We start from the raw sequence: 19,660 nt of genomic DNA, 5'->3' as shown, positions 1-19,660 counted from the left end.
TTTTGATATGCACTGAAAAACAATATCAACATTGGGAATAACATTCCAGAGCAGTACATGGTTCATATGTGGTATTCTACATTTGTTTTATTCCCTACCAGATTATTTTCATATGTGACTTCAAAATATTCTTCATCAATTGCTGACTCTTTTCTCCCTACCATTGCTTAAGCTCCTTGTTGTCTTATTTTTACAAAGGTAATGTCATGTCCAAATTATTTTTGACCTGTGCTTTGTCACTTTTCAATTACCTATTCTGCTACTTTTGTTCAAATACAGAGAAATCAACAACATAAAATTTTACTTCCTAGAAATCTTGTCTGCACACTCAACACCAGTGTGACCAAGGAGAGTTTTGCCCATGGAGTATTTCTTTAGAAACTTGGAAAAGTTTTAAACATTCTTTCCAAGTCAGTTTGCCTGTACAGGTCTTGTGTTTGAAGCTAAAACTTGGAGCCATTGATGTCATCAAGTTCACATTTTTTTCCTACAAACAGTATTTGATACTTAATCATAGACATTGATTAAACTGGGATGTATGCACCCAAATATATGCACTTCACATTTTTTATGCATTACAAATATATGTATATATAAATATTTATACACAATCCAATAATAATTGGCACCTTGCACATACTTATTCTGTCAAAATGATTATTCAGATATTTAAACCTTTTTTAAAACTGGATTTTTCTAAACTTGTTTATATATGCAGACTTTATGATGTTTGTTACAATGTAGATTCTACCATAACCTGGATCAGATTTGCCAAAATATCTTGCCTCTTACACTTTCTCATCCTGACTTTGCCAAGAAATGTTTTTCATTTTGACTCAAGTATGCAAGCAATGTGTTGTGATATTACAGAATATCTTACTTACAAAATCTTAGGAGTGCAGTAAACAGCACGTATGGCCACATCATTATCTATAGATTCAGTAATTCACTAAAGACAGACATCTCAGGTGTTTTCCTTTTCATAATCACTTCTAACCACATTTTTTAGACTGCAAATCATTCCAAACATTTCAGCCTGCTTTCAGCATGCCTGCTACACTCTTTTGGAAGCTTATGATTAAGCCCTGCATAGTAACTGCTCCCTATATACTCACTCACTGTCAGGAGGTTAACTGGCAGGTCTTTCTTTGCCACATTTTTCCCCAGGCCCCAAAGCCCTTGTTCCCTCTGCCATAATAAACAGAGACCCTACGAGCACAGCTCCAAGTACACACAACCCTCACTTCCATCTCTGCAGGAGATTTCTGTTGACTATTCCCTAACCACTCCATGCACCAAAGCCACAAACATTTTGCTATTATGCAGGCACTGTATGCCTCCTGAGGGGATAGAAATGCCTGGGTCTTCTATATAATAGTTATTGTCAGAGCAAAGCCCATTGGAAAAAGCACGATAATTTCACCTTATAAAGAATAAACACTACTATTCATGTAACGTAAGGAAATGCAGCTAAAGCCCTGAATGCCTTTGGCATTCAAAATTCATAGCAATCCTTGTACCCAAAAATTGTATCAAGTCTGAGATTTCTTATAACTAACCCTGATTTTATGAGGACTTCGCTCATCCATCACAACCTCCAGAAAATTAGAGTTTACCTATGCTTATTTTTAGACATGAAGGGAAAGAGGATTTCATTTTAACAGGCTTTAAAGAATAACTTGTGAAGCCAAAAATAGTTTCTAGTGATAATATGCTGAAACTTCAAAATGCTTAATTCTAAATCCTAAAAGTACTAGACAGTAATTTTTTTACTATTTTAGTTACATGAAGGGTTTATATTTGCATGCAGGTGTTGTGGTCTTCATGAGCACATAATTTAAAAAAGTCAGTTTCCAGCTTACTATGAAATTTCACAATAGGACATCACCTTACAGTATATATGAAATTTGTTTACTACATATCTATAAAACACTATTTCTAGAGAGCATATTATAAGACCTCCAGCACCTGATGTTCATTTGCCTTATTATTCTGGTGGGCAGTAAAGCTTCTCATGTGCAGATGAAGTTCTGGTCTCCATTTTTTTTTTCAGTTATTTATTAATCTAAAATTATTTTCTCATTAATAATTTTTATGTTCAAAATTATTTTTTATTCAGATCAAATTTGGCTCATCAGTTACTGAAAACAATACTATATCTCAACATGTCATGACAAGTAAAAAAACACACCTGTAAAGACAGTCAATTTGCCAAGAGTTTTAGAGTAATAGTTTTGCATTACAGTGTTAGCAAACTTAGTTCCTCAACTGCAGTCTTCAAAACTGGCTTGTTCCTTCCAGTAGATTTCCAGTAGAGCTAAAAAAGCAAGTTTCATCTTTCTACACCAAACAGTTCACTTTTTCCCTACTGAATAATAAAGGGAAAATGTAAAAGAAATGATTAGCAATGAAACTTTTAAAATTGAGTATCATTAATTTTGACATGGTCTCCCAACCTACAGACAGCTTTTGTAACCACTGAAATTACTCTGAAGGTCAATCCAGGATATTTTTATATGTGGTGAGTCTTAAAATTTGTATTATCATTTTTCTTCAGCATGTCTCATTTTGCTATCTCAATAAAGAAATTCCAAACTGAAGGCCATCTACAATGTATCAGCATATTCTACCACAATTTATTGAAACATATTTTGAAGATTGAAGGTCATTGGAAGCAAATGCACAATCTGGTATTTCCTACTAGTCTGAAGGGTTGATTTTTCAAATTTAATAATCCTTGATAAACATCATTACACTAGAATGCATGAAAAGATATCCTTTTTATACCAATGCCTAATATCTTCCATATAGAGATTTATATGCATTCTTCTAAAGCAATATCTTGTTTCACACTCATAAACTAATGTTTCTCTTCCAGATAATATACGATTAGTAGATATTGTGCCAAGACTAAATCTACTGCACAGTAATATAATACATCTGTAAGCTTCAATACTTGCACAGTACTCTACCAGAATACCTTGTAGCAACCAATAATACATTTCATACTATCAATGAATAGCATAACACAGTGAAAGATTCATGGAAGTCTTTGTTATATCAAATAAATTTTGCTTCTTAGCCACATTTTGTTTTAGAATAAGCAACAATTCCTGGGAACTATAAGCTCAGGATTGTTTCTATGGTATCTGCAGATATATTTATGTCAAATCTTTAGCATGAGGTTCCAAACTGATTAGGCACCTAAGCAATTGGAACAAATGCTATATCAAGGGCATTTTTTTCATTATTAATAAACCTGACATAAAGCATACCACTGAGCTATGCTAAAATATATTTTCAAGGATGAGCCTAACTGCATGTAATAGAAAACATCTTGAATGTAGATGTTTTTCTATGACATTTATAATCTCTAGCCAAGGTAGATATAACTTTTGCCAAACTTTCTCTGACTACGAGTGACAAGAATTCTTTATAGTGCAAGTTAACAAAACGCTTGTAGCTGTACAGGTACTTCAGAAGAGAAACATCACTTCTCTAAGCTATTCATACCACATCTAAGTCACCATGGCTCTCTCTCCTGAGGAGTTGTAAAACATTTCTTGTTATAAGATCCTGTTAAATTTTTTCAGCTGCTTCCCTCTGCTTCCAGAAGGCAATTATATTTACTACAGCGAAATAGGCTTGTGACAACCATTTAAAAAAAAGGAAAACAAGGAAATCAAAAGCTTTTTCATGGAGGAAATATTTCAACAGCTAATATTTCAAGTCTACAAGAGGAAATAACCACCATGAATCTGAACATCTGCTTACTTTTAGGCTGCTCTTCCACAGACCAAAGGAACTTTATGAAGAAGTGAAGGATGCATGTTTGAGAAACAATAGTAAGCAAAGGTCTAAACCCCAGATTCCCATGGTCTTGGTATGTTCCACAGATGGTGAATGAATCTATGAAGACCCTGTTTTGAAGGATATGACAGAGTCTTTCAGGTAAAATAAACAAATTAATGCCTATTGTAGATATGAATTTTGTATTTAGTCTTCATTTAGGGTTCAAACATTTAGATCAGAAAGCTGCTTTAATTGCCTTAGAGACCGAGGTGTCATCTCTCAGATTTAGTGAAAATTTGAGTGAAGGGAAAGAAAGAGAAATGACAATTTAAGAGGCACAAGACAAGTGACCTTGTGAACTCTATCGCTCAATACATAACAATACCAATTTTCAAAATTACTGTAGTAATTCAAATTTAAAAAAAAAAAAAAAGTGGTGAAATTCGCTGAAATTTCCATTAGAAATGGACAATCCCTATGACATAAAACTGGTCATTACCTATCTATTTACTTTTTTGACAGCAAAGCCCTGAAAACACAAGCTGCTACTGCTGAAGGACAAGTGGGAATGCATCAGGCAATACTCTTGGCTGGTGGAAGAGCCTCCACCAATTCAGTAATTTTTTGTGACTGCAAGACTAATAAACCAAGTTCTCTGTAACTCTAAAATCTCTGTGTAATGCAAACTCCCTCATGCTCTGGCCCTTCTCCCCAGTTCAATGTTCCCCTCATTCTTGCACCAGGACTGATGCAAAAAAACCTCAGTTCTACCTAGGTCTCTCATACCTCAACATTCACACTCCCTTGTCATGTGTCTTTCCTGAGACATTGTGTGATAGCTGGAACATGGAGCATGGGCAGATCTTCTTCAAACTCAAAATACAACACAGTTAAAATTTGAGCAACTCAAATCAGGAAAGGAATTGAGAAAAACCCTATCAAACCCCCATAGGTGTCAGGGATTTGTCTCCCTCATAATTATATATATATATTACTAAGGAAAGTCTCTGGCACCTTTCTTTTTACCAAGCTGGCTGCCTAGATAAATCACCATTTATTAAGAATTCAGAAAGATTCACTGATGTCTGAGACCTTATAGGAGCCTAATTTTCTAGCCATTCTCTGACCAACTTAACTGAGATTGCTTTGTGTGAAAAGCTATGGCAGGTACGAATGGCGCCCACTTCTTACATTGTAGCTGAGTGTTTGAAGCACTTGCCTCAAAAGCAGGAGTCCAGCTTCAACGGGAGGGGCATAGAGTATTTGATCCAAAAAGGTGGTGTTAAAGGCACTGCCTAGAATGCAGAACCCACTAGGATAATGCAAGTGAGAGGTATCATGACTCCATAACAGCAGAAGAACACTGTACAATTTATAAAGTATCATCCTGCAAATGAGAGGTCAATATCTTGCTTTACAATGACACACAGCAATTCCAAGCTGTGATTCTTGGCTTGATACAGGAGCATAGCTTGTAACTCCTCTTTTATTTGGTGCTAACCTACTGAGGAACTTTAACACATAAGCCTTTGGGACACCCAGACCAAATCTGCGTGCGGGAGGAACTTTGGCATTATGAATTCAACTTGTTCAGCAAAGGTCAAGTACCGAGGGAATTTAGAAGCTATGACTTGGATAACAAACTTTTTTACATGGATAGAAAACTTTTATAGACCCAGAATTGCTTGGGGCATGTAACCTATATATTGGTCTCTTACTAGACTGTTGAATGGTGAAAGCATTCCCTGGCAAAAGAGAATAGCTGATAAAAGCTTTACACTGCATGTTTGCTTCTCTACTGAAAAGTAGTATTTGTCTGAGCATATTTATTGTACATCTAATTCCATCTTTGTTTGCACTTTGTAGATATTGCCTACCAGCACAGATGTCCTATGTTGAAAAATATGACAATTTTGAAATTAGATTACTCGGCATATATAATGTCAACAGATGTTTTGGAAATATGGAAATATGTCTCATTTCCATACAGCAGACTTCTGCTGCTTTTCCCCACAAAACATCCAAGGTAACAGAAACGTCATGAGGCAGCCATCAGCCATCCTGGAGGATCACTGGCTGTGAATTGCTGCAATAGCCTCAAACGGGTTCAGGGGAATCCCTTTAGTAACCAGGCTTCCCATGCCAATATCAAACCAGGCAGTCAATGCCAGTATAATTTCAGATTCCAGCCACTGTTTAAAACCACTTTACCATGATTGCTACAAGAATGTGTGTCCACTCAAATCCATTCAATCACTTACCCAGGGAGGTTTGATTTATTTACATGAGGCCTCTTTATGTTAGCTTAGCAACATGGAATAGTCATAAAATGGATGCAAATGCAAATAAAGCCCTTCTCCATGCTGTGCCATATCATCTCTGCATAATCTCCCAAACCTTAGTGCCCTGATGCTCCCCACACCACTCTTTTGTTGTCCCTCTTAAAGTACCCTGTGTGAAAGTAAATCATTAGCTGTTTAGAGCAGGGACATGTAATTATAGGTATTGAAAGCACGCAGAGAATGCTCTGAAAAATATTTTCATAAGAAAAATACGCTCTTTGATAATAAATAACTTAGAATTGTCAGGGGATGGGAAAATCCTCTCATTGACAGGGGATGGGAAAATCTTGGCTACTTTATTTCCACTACAGTGTTGCCTAAGAATCACAGTTCCCTTTCTAAGCCCTTTTCCATCTCAGGGATGACAGTTTTCAGCATATGCACATTACTTTGTTCTCTCTCCTCCCTCCCCAGACATATATCCTGTCAGTTACAGTTTGTAAATTGGTTCTATCTGAGGAACAGCTAAGGCTTCCCCACCTGCAGACAGTTCATACCCAGGCATTAGACACCAGCAGTTCGCATTCCACAATACCTGAGGTGGGCATGAGTTCCCCTACTTTCCTCATTCTCTGAGTACCCTCACAGAGCCAAATGATGACCTACATTGATTTGATTTTAAAATGCATTATGTGTGATCTATGAAATAAGTTTCAGAGTGTGAACCAAATCTGAAAGAATTGTTATATAGGTATATCTCCATGAAAAAGGCAATCTGTTTTTAGATGTGGAAAATTAACATGGCCTTCTAAAAAAAACTTATTAAAAATGCAGCTTTAACCCTAAATGTCCTTAAGAGATATGCAAATAAGCTACTGCCAGCAGGTAACCTGAAAAGAGATTACCAAGGAATTCATCATGGGGCACAAAAGCAGAGTAGTTAGAGTGTCCTGGTGGTGCACTTGAAATGAGTCCACTTCCTAATGGACTTCTGCTGTAATCACACACTTTCCCAGACAGTCTATATGAATGCAGACAAGGTCACAAGCATGGGGGATTCAAGGACAGACAGATAAGATACTAATCACATCACCTTCTTGCCTCTTATTGGTATGCTTCAACCACACCAGCCCAGCAAGCCATCCTAATCAGGAGCCACAACCTCAAAACCTCACACAATGTTCAGATTCAGGGAAGAGGGTTCAGGGCCATCACTTCCTTTCTTTGTCATGTTGGCCCATTTCCCAAATAAATAACAAAATACACATAGGATTTTCTGTTTTCATTCCATTCCTCACCCACATATACAAATGACGAAAACATATACAAGTATACTATTGCCTATTGTTACAGTCCCTTACTTTGGGACAGAAAATTATTTCTTTTTTCTAAATTACACAAAAATATATGTTAATTGTCCCATAATATTTTAGAAGAGTTTAAAGAATATTCCATCTACAGGATTTTAAATCTGAGATTTCAGAGAGCATCTGGGAAGTCAAAATACTTACAGCCACTTTTGCAAGGGGTATTTTGGCATCTATCTTTTCACCTCTTTTCTAAAACAAATGACACACAGATGCTCTGGTAACCTAAACAGTATCTAGTGCATGAAAGAAAGTGAAAAAACAAATTAATAAGTGGCATTTTTCACAGACACTTTTTTTTCCAGGTTGATAAACATGCTGAGATCTGAGGGCTTAAGTTACTGATTATTTTTTTGTTTGTTGTTTCCTGTTTAATGTCCTGAGAATATTTGCATTGTCTACATAAATGCCACAGATTAATTAAGTATTATCTTTAAATGTATTTCCTTTTATCAGTTTTAATTGCAGAGGCTTTCAATTTCAAAGCAAAGTCCCTTTTGATGAAATCTTCAGAAAGTAAATAGAAGCTTCAAATTTAGCTTCTTATTAATATTCACTATCTTGTATACCTTCATTGTGTCTTTTTTTCTTTTCGAAAATTCATTACTTCATCTTTTCAGATCAAAATTGCTTCATGCTTCTATGCTTTTGCCATGTACCTGTTGGCCTTTTCTCATTTATATGTATATGGCTTCAGCTGTAGTATAGAGTTAATAAAGTGATGGTACTATATCTTTCCATTTTTTCCATGTTACACTGTTGCTCTTTGCAGATTACTGTGGAGATTTATTGTGAGCTGTCCAAAGTAAGCTCCAATACTGTACTTCCAACTCCATGGTCACTTAATAGAGAGGGCTTAATTATATCAATGTCACATCTGGCATTTCAGCTGTTTCCAATTGGACTGTCTCATATGTTACAAAAAGTATTATTTATTTGTTGTAGCTTAGAGCCAGATATTCAAAGTCACCCCTTTTGGAGTCTTTAATCAGTTGATATCTTATTGATCTCCTTTGGGTTTTTTCATGGAAAATAGTTCGGTCAGGACACTGGCAATGAAATAAATGTCATAATCTGTGAAATACATACAGGTAGTTTATATCTGTAGGCATTTCCATGTATTAAGAAAATGCACCTCTTTGAAGAATATAAAATAATTTAGGTGTAGCACTCCTCACCCATTCAATAACTTAAATCCACTCATAATGAATAGTCAAATCCAGTTTTTTAAACATTTCATTTCTATCTGTCATTCCTCCAGGTTATAGAAGGCTTCTTGCCACCTTACCAAGTAATCAAGTTACCTTCCTAGCCGTTTTAGCCTTTCACTAAGATATATAAGTTTTATTTAATATTTGGCTTTTTTATTTAGCATTGTGTTCCGATATGCCATTAAGTTTTCAGGATACTCCTTTGTGAGCAGCATCTCTTCCTCACACAGTTCATTTGTAATTTTCCTTATCTTGTATGACTGATGTCTTTGGCAGATGTCTTTGTCTGACCTGAATACTCTTTAGCACCTGTCAGCAGTTCTCTGGGGTAGCAGTTTTGCCCTATTATAAAAAGAAGAATCACTTTCTGTAGAGGAATTTTTTCTGCAAAACTTCCTACATTTCTAAGCATATTTAAATTCCTTGTCTTACTTGTGTTTTCCTACTACAATTCTGAGATTTGAGTACTCATACTGCGCTGCACATGTTGGTGTACATTTCATGAAACTGTTGCTTAGAGTGGTATCTTTTCCCTGTTAATTTAATTTTGATTTGTAAAAGACTCATTTCCCTTCCCACTGTCAAATTCATAGGTAAAAGTTCAGAATCTGACCAGAAGGGTCTCTCAGGTATTGTCAGACCTTTATTGATATCCCAGGAAATAGCCCATCTTCACACTTATTGCACATACCTTCCCAATCATCACCTACCCAGAACAAGACTTATTTAGACTAATACCTGAATTTTCCACTGACAACTCCACCTCCTGGTGTTAGAGTAACAGTATCACCACCAGTTCTAGTCTGAACTGCTGACATCATTGAATATTTCCACAGAAAACAAAATACAATGAATGAGCAAACAAAATGTGTGAATTATTTTTCCGAAGTCTTTCTTTTAGGAAGTTGCAATATATTAACACTAGTATGGTTTGTACTTTTTTTTTTTTTTAATATAGAAATGATGTTGTATTCTCTGAAAACATCACATACAAGGAACTGAATTTTCAGTGGTAGTGGCACAGTTCTCTATTTACATCCATTTTTCATATTATTTTCCCTTGTGGCAGTTTCCCCCAGGCTAGAGCACAGGCAGCTAGTCCAAGAACAAAACTTTGGATTAAAAGATTTCCAAGTCCATTACAGAAGTCCTAATGAAAGTGTTTATTTTCAAAGTAATATTCAACAATCAAACACAGTCCCTGCTCAGGCCATAGTGAGTCTTAGAAGTAAGCCAAGGGCTGACATTAGAATAAAAAGCAAATGTTCCACAAAAGTGTTCTGCACATTGAAAGTTCAGAGTAATTTCTCCAGTTGCAAGCCCTAACTAAAGGCTTGCCAGATAGAATCTTACCTCCTCTCACATGCATTTACAGTGATTTGGAATATCTTCAAATAAGCAGAAAAAATGGGTAAGGAAAGTTCTTCAGACTCAAAGGCACCATTAAAGATAGAATTAAATGGCTTACTCTTGCCATAGGTTAGGCTGACATTTTAAATTGTAATTTTGAAAAATGAGGGAAGGGATATTATTGACAGGAAAAAGGATGAAGGGAAATGAAATAGAAAGAAAAGGGTAAAGTGACACTGAGACAAAAAGACTGTGAAAGGCAAAATGAAGAGAATTCTTACATACCAGTAATCTTCTAAAATATAAATCACTGGATTGTTTCTCTCCTGTAGAGATAATCCTGAATTTTTCCTTCCTTTGTAAAGGCCATGTAAAGATTCAATAAAAACATCTCTTATGTAAACTGAAAGTTGTTTTCTTTACAGGTCATCTTTTAAATTTTCCGTTTTTGAATCTTTTCAATTTCTGTTAGTTGTAAATAGAAAAAGACCAGATCGTAGCTGTTATAAATATCATAGGCTAAAGAGACATCATCAGTTAAATATATAAAAGAAACTACCCTTGGATATCTCATAGATGCCATTCATCTATTCTTGCACTGGTTTTTGATACTGCAGCAGAGATAAACTTGCCCTATGCATGCTCTGAAAAGCTTACTCCATCACTTTAAAATTAGGTTGTAGATTTCAAAGAGATGAGGTTCCTCTGAGGTCCACAAGAACTGAAGGTTTTCAGCATCATGAGGAGCTGACATTTTTAATTATCAAAGCTGGAGTCCTTGGACAACATCATTCCCTAACTCAGAGCAATATTTCCAGCAGTTCTGCTGATGAAGTATAAGCAAACAGCTCTGGAGTCTTCTACACAGTAGGAAATTTAGAAGTAGTTTCACTGCAAATGATTTCCTACAAATAAGAGAACACCAATAAACACAAAACTGTGATTTTCGATTTTCAGAAATGACCTAATGAACTGAGACAGTGAAGCTAATGTGCTCCAATTATGTCAGGGAAGAGAGAGGAGAGGAAGAAGAAATGAAAAAACAAAGAAAGAACATGGATTATAAATGGTTCTGATTTCACCCTTCTGAACACCCCATTTTAATTCACAGTGAACCAGTCAGCAACTGAAAATAGACTGCAATTTTCTGAAGTGGAGAGTTTTAAAGGTGCACAGAAGGAGTATGCTTTGAACTCAGCATGGAAGAGCACCACAGCAAGTGTTCCTGAAGGCAGTGTCCTTGGAGCAGGTAAAAAATATAGTTGTGTCATCATCCTCTTCCAGTCTACAGGATGCATTTCTTTTGTGAAGGGCCTGCTCGACAATGACAGACATGTCACCCAATGTAGAACGTAGCTTCAAAGGTGCCATCTCTTTTCATAGCCCTTCCCTGAACCATGTTTGAGACACACACCCACGTATCCACACCAAGAATCTTGACAAAACACTCCTTTCCATTCCTCTCATGCTCCTTTCCTGATCTATGGCTTTAAAGACAAATTTTAGTGTTTGTTCAGCTAGAGATATGTTACTTGACAGAGACAAAATAGGGACCTCTTGGCAGACAATGTTATACAGTTTAGTCTGGAATTTCTTGGTTTGTCTTTGACTCTTTTCTACAGTCTCCTCCCAGAATCTTCTCCTTTTATCTTATTTTTTTTATTTTATTTATCTTCCCCTTCATTTCCACTCTGTTGCCCTTAGCATGCTCAATCCCCTTAATTTAACTTCAATTCAGTGTACACTTCCCCTATATTTTTGCATTACATTTCTCTCATCAGCATGATTAAAACCCTTCCTAGAAAATGCCAAAAATGAACATACAGTTTGCCACCTTTCCATTATCTTCTAAAGCCCTTGCCTCTATTTCTAGTTTCTTGTGTTACAAATTTAGCAGAGCAGGAATCATTTACTTGTTCACATTAATACAGTACCTAAAACAAAGGCCCTCCTGCTGAGGAATAAAAGTATATTTTTCTCCCTCTTCTTTTTAATACATGTAAGTGGATAAGGAATTTTATGTGAAGAATTGGAAAACACTTGATAACAGTAGGATAAACTTTTCTTACCTTCAGGCTCTATCGTAACAAAGGATGTTTACTTCTTCTGATCCCAAAGCATAGACTCATGTCAGCAGAGTTGTGGCCATTGTGCCTTGCCACCCCATAAGAATACAGGCAGAGGAAAATCTGTGATCCTTTCCTGTGTTACCATAATGAACACAGAGAGGCTTTGAGGTAGGAGACCTCATTTTTCACTATTAAAAATGAACTTGGTGATTTGAAGAAGCGGTTTGAAATCAATAGGATGCAATTCTGTAAGGACAAGTGAAAGTGCTACAGTTAGGTAAAGTAATCAACTGTACAAATAGAAGGTGGAAAATGAGTCTGTAGGAAACAAGTTTGTGGCCTGTGGGAGATCACAAGCTGAACAGAAATAAACAGTCTCACCTCCCTGCAAAAACTATTGCAGAGGTTTTCTGGGCAGTATCATGTGTGAGATTTGTAGTTACTCTAGAATCAGTAAGCAGCTAATGTTCTATATGCACCTCTAGGGACCCTGCTTTAAAAGAGATGTGAACTCCTTGCAGAAGTCCAGGGAAAGAAACATGGTGGATTAGAGGACTGGGAAAAAATGATCTGCAGGTAAAGATTGAACAAAACCAGAGCTGTTCACTTTGGAGAGTGAAACACTTCAGAGGAAATGCCATAACAGACTTGAGCAGTACCCTGCTGAGGAATCGGAATCAATTGTTCTCTGTGTCCACAGGGATTAGAACACGAAATAATGGAAAGTGGAAACTTTAGACTAGGCATTAGAAAAACTTTCTAACTTGATGAGAGCAAAGCATCTGAACAGATTGCCTGGAAAGACTGCAAAATCCATATCACTGGATTTTTTAAGAATAGGTTCCAGACATGTTTTATCAGATTTTGTGATTATTTGTAATAATAACACTTTATGCCTCTCTTCTGTGTTTTGTAACAAAGAACCCCAGGGTGCAGCTACCCTCTAAGTAAAACACACAGTGAGAAAAAATTTGCACTCCACTTTTTCAGACAATGAGAAAAATGTCTCGAAGTAGTTAAGTCTCCTGCTTACTGAGCTGTTAGGCATGCTGTTAGCTGTTTTTTAGCCATGCCCTGAAATACTATTGTGCTGATAATTTGGGGTGCCAGCTCCAAGGTCTCATCAAGCTATAATGATTCCATTGAGTCTGAGTCACCTGATCATCCTACAGATGTCTATAAGGTAAACAACCAAAACAACTCATACAACAAACAAAAAAACTCCCTTTGTAGTCAATGAAAGGAAGCAAGTATGTTTAGAAAGTGAATCGCCTGCCCTCCTAAGGTATACAACATAAACTATATTTCATTGTTTCCTAGGCTGGAAGTGGATGCACCAGTTAGGAATCTGAGGTTTCCAACTCCTCCCTTTGTAACCCAGGATTTGAAATAAATTACTTTGAAGCTACATATTTGCATATAGAAAAGTATGGCTGTAACTTGGCCATTGTCAGTACATGGTTGAGGTTACTATATAGTAAATTCTACATTTATGAGCAGAAACAGGAAATATTCCCCTTCTACATTTTAGCATATTAAGATGATGGCTCAGTTGTAAGAAGATGAACTGCCTGACAAATCTTGTATGATAGATGGAGATGACTATAGGAATATGACCTCTTCAGCTCTCGTGTGATTCTATAATTTACCACATGGTCCATCCTGTATCTATAAAGTGAAAGGATCTCTCCAGATGTGCTAGAATAAAAGTCAATTCTGGTAACAGCTTTCATATTGCCTTTCCCTCAGAAATCAATCTCCTTTCACACTAGATTTGTTTCACAAATATATGAAAACTTTCTCCTGGTCTGCTTCCCAGAGGTTTTCTTCCTTACTTTAGAAACATCATCCCTTTAGCTTCAAATGTCTCTCTCTCTTTCAACCTCTTTTAGCCCTGATTCCTAGCATAAGGTCTCACCCTTAACTGTGTCACAGCTTTTAAAGAGACCTGACAAATCCTGAGAAAGGATGGCTTGTTTAGATGGCAGGATCAATATTCTCCTTGGGACCACAGCACAATTCAGAAGTGTTATTAGCTAGACATTGCAGCAGAGGTGATCAAACCTCTGAGAACCTCTGCCCTTGATCTTCTGTGGTACAGGTGAGGGAGGATGCTCTGCAGCCACAGAGTGGAAGGCTGCCAGGTCAGCTGGGGGCAGCAGGCACAGCAGCAGACCAAAGGGAGCTTAGCAAGAATTAGCAGTGCTTTATATGAACAGTAGGCAAGTGCTGAGCCATCACCATTTTCTTCTGAGCAACTCCTGCCTTAGGCTGTGCAATACCAAGTGCACTCCCTGTTAAAGGGGGTGACCCATCCATCCTGCGCCCCACTGACTTACACATAAGGCTGAGTTACTAATTTGGAAAGCATTTTATTTCCATGTATCATTTGGAGAAGAGGCTGCAGTGTCTATTTTTAATTTCACCATTTGTCTGGACTGGAATGGAGTTAGAAAAGGGGAGGAAGATTCCATTTTGCTCATACATTTGATATATTTAATTGCAGATCCTCCAGGATGTGGATGCAACAAAAGAAAATATCTGAATTGGGATTCTGCTGACAGTGTCTCTTATTCTGAAAACACCAGTACAATCACAGTACTCATTTGGCTTTGTTTTACTCCTGTTGTTGGAGAATTGCCACTACTGGTCCCTTTGGCCACTTTCTGTCATCTCTTTCCAAAAAAGCCAACTAGCTTGGCTACTCTGAGGGCTAACTTGGCAGCTGTTAACTTCCAGATTATATTTCTTAACCACTGGCATCTGCAGCAGTGACTGACCCTTCCTCTGGCCTCTGCCCTGGCTTAGCTCCCAGCAGCACAACAGCCTTGGGTTGGTGCAGAACCAGTCTGTTGCTGGAATTACTTCACATCCTGGTGGCTGCTCTGCTTTGAGCCCACCTTGAAAATAGAAAATATACTTCACAGTAGTTGCCACACTCACAAACAAACCCAATGAGCTGCATCTTGTATTCAAGACAACCACAGGAAATTTGTTGTTGCCACAATGTGGCTGGAAGAGATGCAAATCATATGTGTTTGAGCATTTTCTTCATAAACAAGGTACAGATTTTATACCTGCCTTATTTTCTGATTCAGTTTTCACAAAAGATTTATTGTATACAGTCACACAATTGAAAGCAATAAAATTTAATTATCATCCATCAGTAGATGCATAACAATTAACAGACTATGTCAGTACCCTCAGCCTGGATGAATCAATGTAACATAAGAAAGCAGCCCACATTTTTATAAAGCACTAGAAAACACTCTAAGTCCAGAGTCTACACTTGAAATAGGAGATAGAAATGGATAGGACACAAATTAATATGAATAAGGATTTGGTAGACAAAGATCATGAAAGCCCAAGAAACCTTGCAAAAGGCTAAATTCTACATCAAGTGTGCAGACTATGGAATTTAAAAACAAATGTTCAGGACAGGTTCAAGGTGCTTCTTAGATCACTAAGCTAAGTCCTGTCTGATACCAAGATTTCAAATAAATTAGTCTTAGTATGTTTTTTCTAGCAGAAATCTAACTCAAAAAAACATGCATAAGAAAACATTGGAGGCATTGCAACCAGTGAAGCAGGCAGTGTGCACTCTGATGTCGCATTTCACAAATGAAAATATAAGGTTACTTTTTTTTGAGGTAAGTTCAAGGTGCAAAGTTCATTTACAGCTTCCCAAGAACTCCCCATTGCCTACAGAGTTACTCTGCACAGGAAGGAATCATATCAGACACCCAGCTTGCAGAAGCTTCTACCCTGTCTCCTGGGGCAGTTCCCAGCACCGTCATTCAAATCCTTTGCCAGAATGCAACATAATAGTCAAGCAATAGGCAAAGGGAAAGCAGAGGGGCAATGACAGACCAAAACAACTGTCTATCCCCTATTTTTGTGAAGATTTGATATGCTGTAGGTAAAGTATTAGTCCTCATGAGATTTAATTTCCCAGTCAGGAATTGTATTTATCTGTTCAAGACCCCTCATTGACCAGGCAGTGGTCAGATGTGAAGGTTCATTTTCCCAGCATCATGGTCCTGTAGATCACATTTTGTTCCTGTAGCAACACATTGAATCTCAGTTGTAGAAAGACAGTGAAAGGACAGTGAGCCAGTGACTAGGCAGAGTCTGATAAGCTGTTGATCAGATTGAGGATACACATCTGTATTGTCTGATCTATTCTGGGGTGTTCAAGTTAGACCAAATTTTGCTTTGGAATCACAACAACCTTGACTACAGCTGATCTCTACTGAACTCAGATACAAATGAAGGAAAATTTACACAGCAAATTCTCATGTATAAAATGTGTTCAGCATTTACTGTGCAATAATAGAGTCTTTTGCTTAGCAAACTAGAACTTACATGGGCAAGTACTGGAAGTCTGGTTTCCTGACAGAAGCTGAAAAGACGGCAGAGGCAACCAGGTACTTGATAATTCTTACATTAAATAGGTAATTTCCAAACAGGATATGACTATATACCTTCCATTCTGCCCTCTCTTACAGTCCTTGGGCAATGTTTATAGCAAGGAAAAAGTTGCAAAATGGCTGCATTTTGTCACTCTCTGGTTCATCTAATGTTCTCAAGAGATTACAGCTTCAAGCTATTCTAGCTGAATTTCTGGCTTCAGAAAAATCACAGATCCCTGACCTCTCTCTTAGGCCTTCACCCATGAGAGTGAATTCATATGAATCTACTAGCTGTGGTTGTAAGAATTTATTTGAAATCTCCTATACTCTACAAAGCATCATTTGCAAATTAAATGTAAAGTCCTACACTTAGGACAGCTCTGCAACCAAACTGAAGCCAGCAGCATCACATCCTTTTCAATTGGTGGATTTAATTCATATGAGTTAAAAGGTATAGGTGCAAAAGAAGGATCATGATAAGCTACTACAGGTACCACATCCCATCAGGTCTTTCAGAACATATCAAAATCCCTATTAATACTAATTAAGGTCTTAATTTAGCTCTCCCAACTGGTCAGATGCTCCAGAATCCACTTCTCAGATTGCCAAATGATTTCTAGCCTGAATTTGCATATGGGCAATCACAACATATTGATTCTTATGGTAATGTTGTTCAGCTGAAGGAAGTGTTTCTTCTTCCTTTGCACTTACCCCAGGATGCACTTATCTTCTGTATTAAACAGAGCAGACATAACTCCTTTCTCCTATGCCTAACAAGGCATGTTCTAATCTCCTCTCAAAAAAAAAAAAAAAAAAAGAAAAAAAAAAAAAAGAAAAAAAAAAAAAAAGAAAAAAAATAGCCTGGCATTTCCCAAAGTCATTTATTTCTTCCTTGAATATGAGTTACTAGAATTGCACATAATTTTCCAGATAAAATACCAATGATATAATTTTCCATCTCACTAGAAGCACTTTACCTGACTTGCCTTAGGAACATTTGATATTTTTCATGGCTAAATAATACTGGGATATGTTGGTCAATCTGTGACCATTTGATTCAACCAAGCTTCCTTACTTCCTTAGTAAATTCAGAAACTTGATTTCTCTAGTATACCAAATAAGTTCTTTTTACAAATTCCTAGATAATTAGTCCTGGTGGCTGAATTCTAAAAATGTTCACTATTGTTCCTGTTTGTTTTTCAAAAGTCAAGCCCACTCATGGTGTAAGAACTTTCCAGCTGGATTTGACTGTATGGATTGGACTTCCATTGCATTTCTGGGCTGGACTACCAGTCTATGTCAGGTATTTTACTTATTATCCACATCATCTCAGTATCAAGAATACATTTTTCCTACCAGAGTGGATAAAACTGCAGAAAATACATTGCAAGAAAAAAAACTTTAGTCAGCAAAGAAATTAGAAGAGTTAAATTGCTTCCCACTGTAGTAATGGCTCTTTTATCTCTTATTAAATTCAAAGTCAAGCTTCATCGTTTCAACAGATACTTTTCAAAGCAATTATGTCTTTTATCTTTTAGCAAAGATACAAAGAATCTCATCAATGGTGAAACCAATGCATAAAGACATGATGAGATTTTGCTCAAGCAGGTAACACTGCTGGCTGCACAACTCACAGCTGTAATCCTTGATTGGAGGAATGCACAAAGAGACCAGCATTTGCTTCACTGAGACCAGGTTTTCATAATAATAAGATTGGTAAAATAAAAAGCATTGTAAAATGAAATTCAGTTTCTGGTTTTGATTCAGTCTGAGTTTGGAGTTTTTTGGTGGTTTTGGTGGTTTTGGTTGTATATGTAATTAAGTGGTTTGTGCTTTAGTTTATTTTTCATTCAGTTGCTACTCAAGCACCACTTCACATTTCCCAGAACTGATGATATGAGCTTATGTTTTGTTGAAAATACCAATACATAGATGAAGAGAAAAATTCCCCTTTTCATGTGTATTTCTACTTTGATTTCGTTTAGGTCAATCTGGGCCAGAAACATATTTTTAGCATTCCTTAACAGGCAATTTCTCTCATTTTCAATAAATATGATTTTGTCATGCCCCTCTGTAATAACAACTACAATGCAATCACAATAGACAATTAACTTCTGTCAAACCCCAGACCAGGACATTTATGTCAGAACAAGGTTGAACTATTTACTGTAATCATATAATAGACAAGATTACCTCCTACCCAAGTCTGCCCAAAGTGAACTAAACTCTCCTAAGCTCTCATTCTATGAATACACATGGTTCTTACATATCATACAGCAAATTGCTAATATTCTTGTAGCATCTCAAGGAACATGAACTTTGAAATGGAAACTGTCATGTCAGAGACACTACTGCACAACCCTTTATTCGAGGAATTTACCTCAGACAAGGGGCTGAGACACTGAGTAACAGACGTTTATTCTTGAAGAAGTGGAAGCATTTTTTTCTCATTATTTTGCTATGCAAATATTACCCAATACCAGAACACTGAAAGGTTTACATAAATCCCCCACTCCATTTTCCTTTTTATACCATTCTTGAAGGGTTTCCCTGGTGTTTCCTTACTTGGATGGGTGCACTGTTCACTGTGTAATAAAGAGGCTCAGCCCAAAGAGTGGTGGTGACTGGAGTTAAATCTAGTCACTGCAACCAGTCACTAGAGGTGTTACCCAGGGCTCAGTGTTGGAACCAGTCCTGTTTAATATCTTTATGAAAGATCTGGGCAAGGGGATCAAGTTTTTCTCCAGACAATTTCCAGACAATCAAGCTGGGCAGGAATGTTGATCTGCTGGAAGGCAGGAAGGCTCTGCAAAGTGGTCTGGACAGGCTGGATTGATGTGTCACGGACTAATGGTATGATATTCAACAAGGAAACCTTCCGGGTCCTGCACCTTGGTCACAACAACCCCATGGAGCACTGCAGGCTGGGAGCAGAGTGGTTTAAAAGACATCTGAGGATCTGGTCTACAGCCAGTTGAGCATGAGCCAGTAGGATGCCTAGGTGGCCAAGAAGACCAATGGCATCCTAGCTTGTAGCAGAATTTGTGTGGCCAGCAACACCAAGGCAGTGATCATCCCCTGTACTTGGCACTGGTGAGGCTGTGCCTCAAAACCCATGTTTGGTTTTGGGTCCTGCACTACAAGAAAGACACTGAGGTGCTAGATTGTGTCTGGAGA

General features: G+C 37.2%; 1 protein-coding gene across 3 annotated transcripts in view; it reads right to left on the bottom strand.

The window, feature by feature from the left end:
* NXPH1 (neurexophilin 1) overlaps positions 1 to 19,660 on the bottom strand; it is a 137,895-nt gene that overhangs the window by 74,541 nt on the left and 43,694 nt on the right. The window lies entirely within an intron of this gene.

Source organism: Lonchura striata, chromosome 2 (genome assembly GCF_050655825.1).
Source record: "Lonchura striata isolate lonStrDom1 chromosome 2, ASM5065582v1, whole genome shotgun sequence".
Lineage (NCBI taxonomy): Eukaryota > Metazoa > Chordata > Aves > Passeriformes > Estrildidae > Lonchura > Lonchura striata.
Note: the sequence above shows the minus strand (reverse complement) of the source record. Positions and strands in the feature narration are given on the sequence as shown.